An 11,224-nucleotide genomic window follows, 5' to 3' on the forward strand; every position below is an offset into this window, starting at 1 on the left:
CTGGGGGCGTGCATTCTGGTTAGCAGGACACATGGTGGGGGCTTGCCTCGAAGTTGTCTTTTTGTAAGCAAGGACGCCTGAGCATGGCAGTGTTCTCCTGTCGTCTGCATCTGCTCCTTGGCATATGCTGTCCCCTTGACATGGAATGATCTTTCCACATCCCAATTTTTCAACATGTGACTCAAAGGACATCTTCACTCTGATCACATAACCAAAAGAACCTCTCCCTGGCACACAGAGTATTTTGGTTGAACTTCCTAGTGAGGCTTATTCTAATCCACCTCGTGCGGACAAAGGAAGCACCTCCCTTCCCTTCCAGTGAGGCGCTAGCCCCAGGCCTCAGACTGCAGGGCAGGAAGGGCAGGTGAGAGAAGTGCCAGGATGGAGACCTGGCTGCTAATACACTTTGTCAGGGTCTTGCTGCATGATCGTGGGCAAGTCACTTTCCTTCTGTGGGCCTCAGATTCTTCTCTGGAGAGTGGGGTTGCAGGGGGAGACATCCAAGCAGGGTGAAAGCATGAGCTAAGTTTCTCCCTCCACCCCAGGTCTGGCCAGACCTTGGTTCTATGAACAGGAGCTCTTGGGGGAGGGGGTCCTTTATTTTGTATTAATTTACATATATTTGCATATGTGCTATAAGAGGAACGGACTACATTTCATTCATAGAAAGAACTCATGTCATCTAATGGATGTCCAGGGATGGATAAAACCCACTGGCTCACGGTCCCATCTAAATCTTAGCAGTCAGAGGTCTTTAGTAACTGGCCCTCCCTCCTCCTCCCTTTAGAGAGGAGTAACGGAGGCTCAGAAAGGGAATGGGAGGAGGCCAATGTCACAGAGCAAGTGAAGAGCACCAGGCTTCCTCCAGGCTTCCCACCATCCGCCAGGGGATTGCACCAAGCACCTGGTTTCTCTCTCCACGCAGGGTCCAGGGTGCGAGGGGAGGCTTGGTTTTCTCTGTAGGCCCTTCTCTACGCCCCAGGGTAACAAAGCCTGCTGGCTTGGCAGCCTCCGTAACCACCACAGGAAACCAAATTGTAGTAGAAAGTCAGATGCGAGTGGAAAATCCTCTCAGAGATGTGAGGTCGTTGCTTTCACCTGTTCTAAAAATAACCCGGTTTATTAGAGATTAATAGATGACAAGATAATGCAGGTTACTCCTCTGAGGCTAGGGAGAAGAGACAGTGCTGTCTGCTGAACAAAAGGGGAGTTGGGAGGTGCTGCGGGCATTGGTGAGCTGGCTGGACCGAACTCGGGGTTCAGTGAAAGTTAGTCGGGGGGGTGGGCAGGTGCTCCTCGGGCCTGTAGGAACTGTAGAAGCAAGACAGTGGGCGCTGCCTTCCAGGATCCTAGTCCAAGGAGTGGGGAGACAGATAACAAAGTAATTGCCAACTGGGAGAAGGGCTCCAGGGGAAACAAGTAGTGCTGGGATGAAGAGCAACAGGGGTGGTCAGGGAAGCTTCTGGAAGGAGGGGGCGCTTGAGCTGGGACTGGACAGTGAGAAGGATTGGAGGGGGGCATCTCCAGGAGAGAGGCCAGCAGGTACCAAAGCCTGGAGGTAGGAAGGAGCTTGGCAGTTCTGGAAGCTGGAAGGCCAGTGCTGGGCAGGGAGGAAGGGGGTGTGGACTGGCAGGAGGTGCGGGGGAGGGGGCAGGGCCAGGCCTCTGCTGGCTTTGGGGGCTGTAGGCTTAGGGATTTGATTTCAGGTCAGTGGGAAGTTACCGAGGGAAGGTTTTCAGCAGTGGCATTAGGAGATGTGGTTTGTACTTGGGGTGCTGGACTGGCTCAGTAGGTAGAGGATGTGACTCTTGATCTCGGGGTTGTGAATTTGAGCCCCACATTGGGCATAGAGATTATTTAAAAAAAGAAGAAGAAGAAGCTGCTTGCTCTTGCCTGTAGTGTGGGATAATGACGGGAGGGTCAAGCAGCAAGGACACGAGCCAGGCAGTGGAAAAGGCATCCTGCAGGAGTGTCAGGGGCCTGGACTAAGATGGGGAGAGAACTCAAAGTATGTTTTGGAAAGAAACTTCACAGGAGCTGCAGACGGACTGGATCAGGGATAGGGAGAGGGGGGAGAGGAAGAAGGCACTAGAAGGGACAGGTGTCTGGCCTGAGCACCTGGTGAGTGGCAGTGTCATTTCCTGAGGTGGGGACACATGCAGGCAGGAGGAGCGGGTGTGGGAATCCGGTTTGGGGCATAGGAGATTTGAGAAATTTGCAGATCACCAAGAGACTCTACTGGAAGGCAGCTCCAGAGGGTCTAGGAGTCTCTGGCCATCTGACAAAAGCAGGTCGTTAGTCCTTCCTTTGTTCATGAAGTCTGATCAGTGAGCTCCAGGGGACCAGAGACCAGTTCTGCTTTGTTTTATAACCCCAGCCCCTAGGAAGGTGCCTGGCATGGAGTAGGTGCTCAACAAAAAGTTGGTGGATGCATGAAGAAGGCTCATGGACCTGGTGGGTGCTTCATAAATATTGAAGGAATTCTCTGACTCCTTTTCTCTCACCCCCATATCTCATCAGTCAATGATTTCTACAGATTTGCCTTTCTCAGTGTTTCTCAAGCCAGTCCCCTACTCCATCCCTACCACCACTGCCCTAGTCCAGACCCCTGAGCATTAGCTATGTTTACTGCAAGCTGTGAGTACATGTGCCAGGCACTGTGCAAGGTCCTTTATGAGTAATATTGTCACTTCCCCTTTAAAACAACACCGAGGGGGGCACCTGGGTGGCTCAGTCGGTTAAGCGGCTGCCTTCGGCTCAGGTCATGATCCTGGGGTCTTGGAATCGAGCCCCACATCTGGCTCCCTGCTCAGCGGAGAGCCTGCTTCTCCCTCTCCATCTGCCTGCCACTCTGCCTACTTGTGCTCTCTCTCTCTCTCTCTGTCAAATAAATAAATAAAATCTTTAAAAAAATAAAATAAAACAACACTGAGGGGCAGGAAACCTTCCCTCCCTTTTACTACTCACAGCCTCCTATGAAATCTCCCTGTCTTCTGGCCCCACCCTTCCAATCCATCCCCTATACTTCAACCAGGGTGGCTGGCAAAACTCAAAATTGGATCTGTCCATCCACGGCTTACAACCCTCTCATTGTCTACAGGCTTGTGATCCCACAGCTTAACGTGGCTGAGAGGACCCGAGTTCCAGCTCTGCCTCATGGGCCCCTGTGGCTCATCTGGGTCTTCCCTTGCATCCCCTGGAGTATCCAGCGCTGTTTCTCACCTCCATGCCTTTGCTCACGCTGGTGCCCTCTGCCAGGAGGGCCCTCCCTGTTGCTGGTTCATTCATATTCACCACATAAGGCTCAGCTTTTCTTCCCAGTCTTCTTGGACTCCACCACTGGCTAGGTTGGAGGTCCCCTAGGCCACCCTCTCCCCACTCTGTGTTGACTTCATCAGCACCTGTAGTAATAACAACTCTATTTCTTTTAATTAATGCATAGGATTATTTCCAACTCATTAGGTCAGGTGGTTCCTTAGTCAAGAAACCGCCACAGCATTTCCTGATCGTCCAGGACAAGAGCGGTGGTCAGTGATTCTGCTCTTTCCTGGGTTAGCTTTGATCTGAAATGAGTCACATGGTCCAGAGACCATGTATATGTGAGTAGAATGGGGCCCAGGGGTCTTGGTCCCTTACAAATCCTGGACTATACTGAGGGGAAGAAGGTCCCAGTAGTTTATTCTCACCCAAAGCATTCTGATCCTGGTCCTCCCTCTCTCTGGGGCTCAGGGGGTTTCTGGAGGGTTCTTGCTCCCACCCAGGCAGAGGGGGACTGGTGTCCAGCTGAGGATTCTCCGTCCGCTAGGCAGGGGTCTGTGCCTATGTGGCCAGCACGTGAGTGGCCCAGCCAGCCCCTCCGACAGTGTGGTCTGGACCGGCTGGTGCCCTTGCCACGGGCTCAGTGCCCCGGAGCGAGAGCTCACCGTGGCCACGTTTCCACATCTCACTGCCTGGTAGGACCACGTGGCTGCCACTCTCCTTGAGAAGCTCTGGCACCTCGGGGTTCGGGACATGCTCCAGTTTCATGCAAATGGCAGCTTTGGCCGGACCGCAGGTGCATGATCCCACACTGTCCCAGGAGAGACAGACACAGCCAGCCATGGAGAACTGGTGCCCAGCCAGGTGTCCGCTCAGCATCGGCTTCCTTCAGGCTTGGCTACCGCAGCTCTAGCTCAGGGACCAGACTCCTGTCGTTCTGGGCGAAACGCAGACCCTATAATAATAGTAATTTATGTTTACTAAGGCATATTCTATAACATGTACTATTCTGAATGCTTTACAAGTATCAAATAATTTAATCCTGACAACAGTCTTACTTGGTGGGTAATTATTGGCCCCCATTTTACATATTTAGGAAATTGAGGCACAGAGACGTTAAGGGACTTGCCCATAGCCACACAGCCAGTGAATGACAGAACTGGGACACAGACCAAGCTGGCTGGTTCCAGAGCCACACTCTCGGCAGGTACACACAAACACTTCAGCCCGTCACGTGATGCGTGTCTGTTTGCTTTTGTCTGTCTCCACTGAGAACCAGAACTGAGTCTTGTTGCTGCTTACCTTCAACACAGCAGCGAGCACACAGTGGGTGCTCAATCAAGCCCGTCTTAACAGGAGCTAGTTTGTAACCTCCCACTTTGGATAAGGGAGCCCAGGGGAGAAAATATGTTTCATATTTTGGCATTTTGCAACCATCTGTCCTACAAGATCACGTTCATGGGTCACAACGCTGCTGGGCATGGATTATTAGACCTGCCTGTCAGATGAGGAAACTGAGGCCCAAGGAGGCTAAGAAATCACCCAGCGAAGAGTTAGCAGAGATGGAACCTAAGCCCAGGTCTCCTGCCTCCAAGTCCAGTGCTCACTTTATGCATCAGAAATGGGGCCAGGGAAGATGTGGCTGAACCCAAACCCAGTCCAAGGGGCATGGGGGCCCTGCCAAGTCAGGGGTCATTAATCACGCCCTCTCCCAGCAGGGGGGAGCTTTGGGGGACAGAGGCTTGCTTCCCTTCCTCTCAGCCCTCAGGGTCTAACACCTCTTCAGGGCAGGAAACTCTTCCTTGTCACAAAGCACTAGCCCTCCCTCCCCCATCGTCCCCCCTCACCCCAGGCCGCTCCCCTCCCTATCCCCCTCGAGGGTCTTGGTAAAAGCATCCGCTTGTCAGTGTAAATCTACAGGGTTCCGACCAGCAGCTGGAGATGGATGGGCAGGAAGCAGTAACAATGGATGAAAGACCCTCTGTGCCCAGGTGGGTGGGGGAGGGAGAGGCAGGAAACAGAAGCCTCTCTCCTATGGGGGCCTGGGGCTGCTGGCTGCCGGGAGGCCTGGGATGCAAGAACCTGTGGGGTTTATTTGGATTCCCCAAGGATCCAAGCTGGGAGCCCTTCGCAAACATCAGACCAGCTCATCTCCGTGGGGTGCCAGGTCCAGGATGTGTGACAAGAATGTCGCTTTCATGCAGCTCTGTTTGTCCCTAGGGCCTAGCGCAGGGCTGGCTACCCAGTAGGGGCTTGTCTGTCGAATAAAGAAATTAATCTGGCACTACTAATAACTAAAGAATGGCAGTTTTTTTTTAAAGGAATTTCTACATCCAATGCGGGGCTCAAACTTAGAACCTGGAGATCAAGTCGTACATTCTTCCGATAGAGCCAAACAAGCGCCCCTGATTTTCTTTTTTAAAAATACAAAAAACAGGGGTGCCTGGGTGGCTCTGTCGTTAAGCGTCTGCCTTCGGCTCAGGTCATGATCCCAGGGTCCTGGGATCGAGCCCCGCATCCGGCTCCCTGCTCGGCCTGCTTCTCCCTCTCCCACTCCCCCTGCTTGTGTTCCCTTTCTCGCTGTGTCTCTCTCTGTCAAATAGATAAAGTCTTTAAAAAAAAAAAAACAAAAAACATCCACAATGTTCCCTTTCCCCTTCACAATTTTTGCACATACTGTTTTTTCTACCTGCCATGCTCTTCCCTCCACTTTTTGCAAGGTCAGCACCTTCTCATCCTCTAGTTGGCAGCCCCCAAAGCTCTTCCATGAAGCTTTGGGGACCCGCTTTGACCTCCACCCCTTGCTAAAGTAACCCCCATTCCCTTGCCCCTCTAACCCAGCACCCTGTGGACTTTGTTGGTGGCACACTTATCAGAATAAAACATCTTCTCACCTACTATGCATCCTTATTTTTGTATTCCCTGTCTCTCCCACCAGAATGTGAGCTCTAAAAGAACTTCTTGTTCGTTGTTGTAGCCCCAAGGGGCAGGTGCTTCGAAGATGCTCCATAAATAGTTGTTAAGTAGATCAAGAGCTGAACAACTGAGTCCTGTAATGATGTCATTCACACCCTATGCTCTGCATTCTGCTTCCTCAAAGAGAACAGAAGGATTCTTGCTCCTGCACTGAGGATTGTAAAGCCCCAGCCCATACTGAGGGACTAGCTCCCAGGTCAATAATTGTGGTGACCACAGATCACGATAGGACTTTGCTTCCCCCACAATCATTTGTGAGGTCCATCAAAATCTAGGTATGCACGGTAGGGGGGAGGCCGTACATGGGAATGTCCGCTGTTTGTCCAGCACACTGCAGTGGACACTGGAGTGGACAGGGCTGGGGCCACCAAACCTACCCATTTCAAAGATGGGAAAACCGAGGCCCAGAAATGCCAAGGTCACACACACACATCAGTCCAGAGTTTTACCAGCAGAGAGATCAATAGACCTGCAGATTCAGTGAGCCCGAAGACAGTCATTCAGATATTTATTGAGCACCTATTATGCGTCTGGCACTGTGCTGGAAGCTGGGGCGTAGCAACAACTACAGGCTCAGAGACTCAAAGCAATTACATAAAAGGCCCAGCCTACCTGACACAGAGCCGCTTCAGTGACCTTGACAGCAAGTCCCTGCTTGGCCAGGCGTGAGAGCGGGGCATGAGTCGGGGAGAGGAGCTCCAAAGTCCCAGGAGGCAGAGGGAGGGAGAGCTGATCTGGGGCTGGACACAGAGACTCTGAAATGCAGGACGGTACTGACCCTAAGAAGCCAGCTCAGCTGGGGGTAGTGATCCTGCTCGTGCACCTGCCGTTGGGTTGGATGGGTGCCCGGACATTCAGCGCCTTCGAGTGGAGCGGTCTGTGCCATCTCAACAGTGCGGGCCCCAGTCAACAGAGAAGGCCGAAGACCACTCATTCGCCCAGGGAACTCCCACTGAGCCCCTGCTGCATGCCACAGCCCGGGCTGAGCCCTGGAGTCACAGTCCCAGCTCTCAGAGTCCTCGGTACTGGTGGGGGTGCACAGACATGCAGACAGACCATCAGAGACCCGAGATCAGGCCACCCCAAGGCAGCACAGACCAGCGAGGAGATCCTCTGGTCGTGCCTTCCAACTCCCTCTTCCGGGACCGTGGAGAGCATCCTCAGGCCAGCAGACCCGTATCCGGTCTCAGCTCCTCTTCTAGGTCAACGTGTGACCATAAGTGACTTAACATCCCCGAACCTCAGTTTCCCCATCTGTAAAATGGGGAGAGTAACAGGACCTGCTTGTATAGCACTGCGAGAATTTGATGAAATAAGCCGCAAAATCTCTTGGCATACAGGTGCCTCAGAAACAGTGAGCGCTCAGGGGGCCTGCGGCCTGCTGTGGCCTACAGGTACCACCATTCAGTCCCACAGGCTCCCGTCTTGGATGGAGTCAGTCAGTCATGCAACAGACACGGATGGGACACTGGCTCTGTGCTCGGCCCAGTGCCTGGCAGGGGACAGCAAAAGGGAGTGAGACCCAGCCCGGACCCAGGAGTCGCTCACCATCCAGGGAGGAGCAAAAAAAGCAACATACTTGTAACCAAATGTGGCCGATGTTATTCTAGATCTCGCCCTGGTAGACAGTTCTCTGAGGGGGCCTCGTTTACACCTCACGATGGTCCTTTACAAGGTACGCATCGTTATCCTGATTTCACAGATGAGCAAACTGAGGCTCTGAGAGGCAAATCCACCTGCCCAGGGTCGTATAAACTCTGTCTGTCTGTCTCCAGAACCTATGCTCTGTCCTCACAAAAGCAAATCTTGGGCAAAGGTTGGCTCATTCAGTCAGTGAACCCTTTTGCACACGTGCCACATGCGAAGTCTGGACGGTGGAGCTGAACAGGACGGGGCCCCTGCCCCCACCGCTAGCCAGGGGAGAGGTAGATTTGGGGCACGTTGGGGCTCTGTAACACCGATGAGCGACCTTTTGGTACTGGTCTAGCCTCCCCCCCCCCCCCGCATTAAAGTGCCCGGAGGGCTGCTGGGAAAGGCCCAGGGAGGGAGGCTGTGACAGCTTTAGGCCCCCAGGGCCACCATGTCTGCTCAGCCTGGCTCTGACTCACCACCCACACCTGGCGCTGGCCTCAGGCAGCCACGCTGCTGGAAATAGACCCGGGGCAGAGAGCAGGAGCAGGGGAGGGGAAGGGGGGGGCGGGCAGGGAGGTGGCACCTGCATGCGTGGCTGCCATTCCCACCCTCCCCACCAGGAAGCAGAGAAATGTCATCCACCAGAGCCCACCGGAAATAAGCTGGGCTCAGGAACGCTCCTGGGGGTTGAAGACCGCCGCCTACCTGGGAGGCTGCCCCGAAGCAGTGAGGGTTATAATGAAAATAGTGGCGATGCCTCACTTCCCACAACTCTCGGGGGTTCTCGAGCACTTTGTGCCAGGCTGGCCTCAGTAAGTGCTTTGCATGTATTGGTGATCTCACTGAGCTCCCACAGCTAGCCAGGAGGTTGTACTGTGATTAAGCCTGTTCTACTGATGAGGAACTTGAGGTTCAGAGAACCACAGTAAGTTGCCTAAGACAACACAGCCCCTGCATCAGGCATCGTGAAATCACCTCAAGCTCCCCCCTCCCCCTTCCAGCTCAAATGGCTCATTCTAGATCACATGTGCCAACTCTGTTCCCATCCTCCCTGCCTGCATCACCTTCCCTCTTGACCAAGGTAAAGCCTCCCTTCTTACCGCTCTGGGAAGCAGAAATAACACGATAATCCTTCTCTTTTCCTCTCTACCTATCTTAACCCTGCTCAGCTTTCAGCCCACGTCTGATCATGCTGCCTCCCTGTCTAAAACCTGCAGTGGCTCCCTATTGCCCTCAAGATAAAATGTATTCAAGAACCTTCGTACACTGAGCCCTTCCCACTTCTCCAGCCTCATTGCTCACTAATCCCTGCTTGGGCAAGTCAGGACACTTCCCAAGGCTCGCTCTCCTGGTGGGCACGCTAACATGGCTGCACAGTGATGAGGAAGAAGGGGCTGATGCGTGTGAAGTACCTAGCGGGGCCCTTGGTGCATAGTTGGTGTTTGGTAGACCTTCCTTCTCCACTACCAGCTCTGAGCCAGAGGCTGGGGTGGAGTTGGTGGCCTGTGAAAGGGTCTCTGCTTTCAGCCAGGCTGGGGTCAAAGGCTTTATGGTGGTCTAGCCCAAGGACTGTCAGTGCTACTGGAATTCATCATGTTAAGAAATTTTGAAAGACTGCAGGGCAGCGGTAGTTGGAACTAGGGGAGGGGAAAAAGGCAAAGGAACCTGTTGGTAAATGTAAAGGGGTACAACCATTGTGCTGGCAATTCTTCAAAAAATTAAAAATTCAACTACCATATGACTTAGCAATTCCACTTCTGGGTGTATGCCTGAAAGAATTGAAAGCAGCGTCCCAAACAGATATTTTTACACCAGTGTTTATAGCAGCATTACTCACAATACCTAAAACATGGAAGCAACCCAAATGTCCATCAATGGATGAATGGATAAACAAAATGTGATATATGCGTACAATGAAATATTATTCAACCTTAAAAAGGAGAGAAATTCTGACTTGCTACAACATGGATGAACCTTGAGGATGTAACACTGAGTGAAACAAGTCAGTCACAAAAAGGCAAATACCGTGTGATCCCACTTACTTATTTTTTTTTTAAGATTTTATTTTTAGGGTGCCTGGGTGGCTCAGTCGTTAAGCGTCTGCCTTCGGCTCAGGTCATGATCCCAGGGTCCTGGGATCGAGTCCCACATCGGGCTCCCTGTTCGGCGGGAAGCCTGCTTCTCCCTCTCCCACTCCCCCGCTTGTGTTCCTGCTCTCGCTATCTCTCTCTCTGTCAAATAAATAAATAAAATCTTTAAAAAAAAAAAAAAAAAAAGATTTTATTTTTAAGTCATCTCTCTACCCAACGTGGAGCTCGAACTCACATCCTCGAGGTCAAGCGTTGCATGCTCCTCTGACCGGACCAGGCAGGTGTCCCAGTGTGATCCCACTTACAAGGGGTACTTAGGGTAGTCCGATTCAGAGAGCTAAAAAGTCGAATGGAGGGGCGTTGGGTGTAGAGATGACTTAAAAATAAAATCTTTAAAAAAAAAAAAAGGAGGGCGCCTGGGTGGCTCAGTTGGTTGGGCGACTGCCTTCGGCTCAGGTCATGATCCTGGAGTCCCAGGATCGAGTCCCGCATCGGGCTCCCTGCTCGGCAGGGAGTCTGCTTCTCCCTCTGACTCTCCCCCCTCTCATGTGCTCTCTCTCTCTCTCATTCTCTCTCTCAAATAAATAAATAAAATCTTTATAAAAAAAAAAAAAAAAAAAGGAAGGGGCGCCTGGGTGGCTCAGTCGTTAAGTGACTGCCTTCAGTTCCCGTCGTGATCCCGGGGTCCTGGGATGGAGCCCCGCATCGGGCTCTCTGCTCCGCGGGAAGCCTGCTTCTCTCTCTCCCACTCCCCCTGCTTGTGTTCCCTCTCTCACTGTCTCTCTCTCTGTCAAATAAATAAATAAAATCTTCTAAAAAATTTTTTTTAAATTAAAAAAAAAAGAAAAAGACAGTCAAATGGAGGGTGCCAGGGGCTGTGGGGGAGGGGGGCGGGGACAGAGTTTCAGTTTCACCAGATGAAAAGGTTTGGAGATGGATGGTGGTGAGAGCTGCACACTATGAATGTCTTGAATACCACCAAGCTGTGCACTGAAAAATGGTTAAGACGGTACATCTTATGTTTGTGTATTTTGCCACAATAAAAAAAAAAAACACGGAAAAAAGGGGCAAAAGAAACCCACTTTCATAATTGGCTTTTTTTTTTTTTAATCTTCACCACAATCTAGAAGGTAGATATACCCACTCTACACTTGATCTTAGCCAAGAGGCCAAGAAGCGGTAGATGTACCCACTCTATCGGAAGGAAAGTTGAGGTCAGAAGAGTGAAAATTCACCAGGGAATCGGGGACAGCCTGGTCTGGGACCAG

The 11,224-nt window shown here is 52.0% G+C and overlaps 1 long non-coding RNA gene across 1 annotated transcript; it reads right to left on the reverse strand.

Moving 5' to 3' along the window:
* Positions 1 to 3,414: 3,414 nt before the first annotated feature.
* Positions 3,415 to 8,647, reverse strand: LOC118533622 (uncharacterized). The gene is made up of 3 exons (XR_013448348.1): positions 8,572 to 8,647; positions 6,847 to 7,726; positions 3,415 to 4,213 (listed from the first exon to the last, which is right to left on the reverse strand). It is a non-coding gene; the product is annotated as an uncharacterized LOC118533622 (long non-coding RNA).
* Positions 8,648 to 11,224: the final 2,577 nt, after the last annotated feature.

Source organism: Halichoerus grypus, chromosome 5, assembly GCF_964656455.1.
Source record: "Halichoerus grypus chromosome 5, mHalGry1.hap1.1, whole genome shotgun sequence".
Lineage (NCBI taxonomy): Eukaryota > Metazoa > Chordata > Mammalia > Carnivora > Phocidae > Halichoerus > Halichoerus grypus.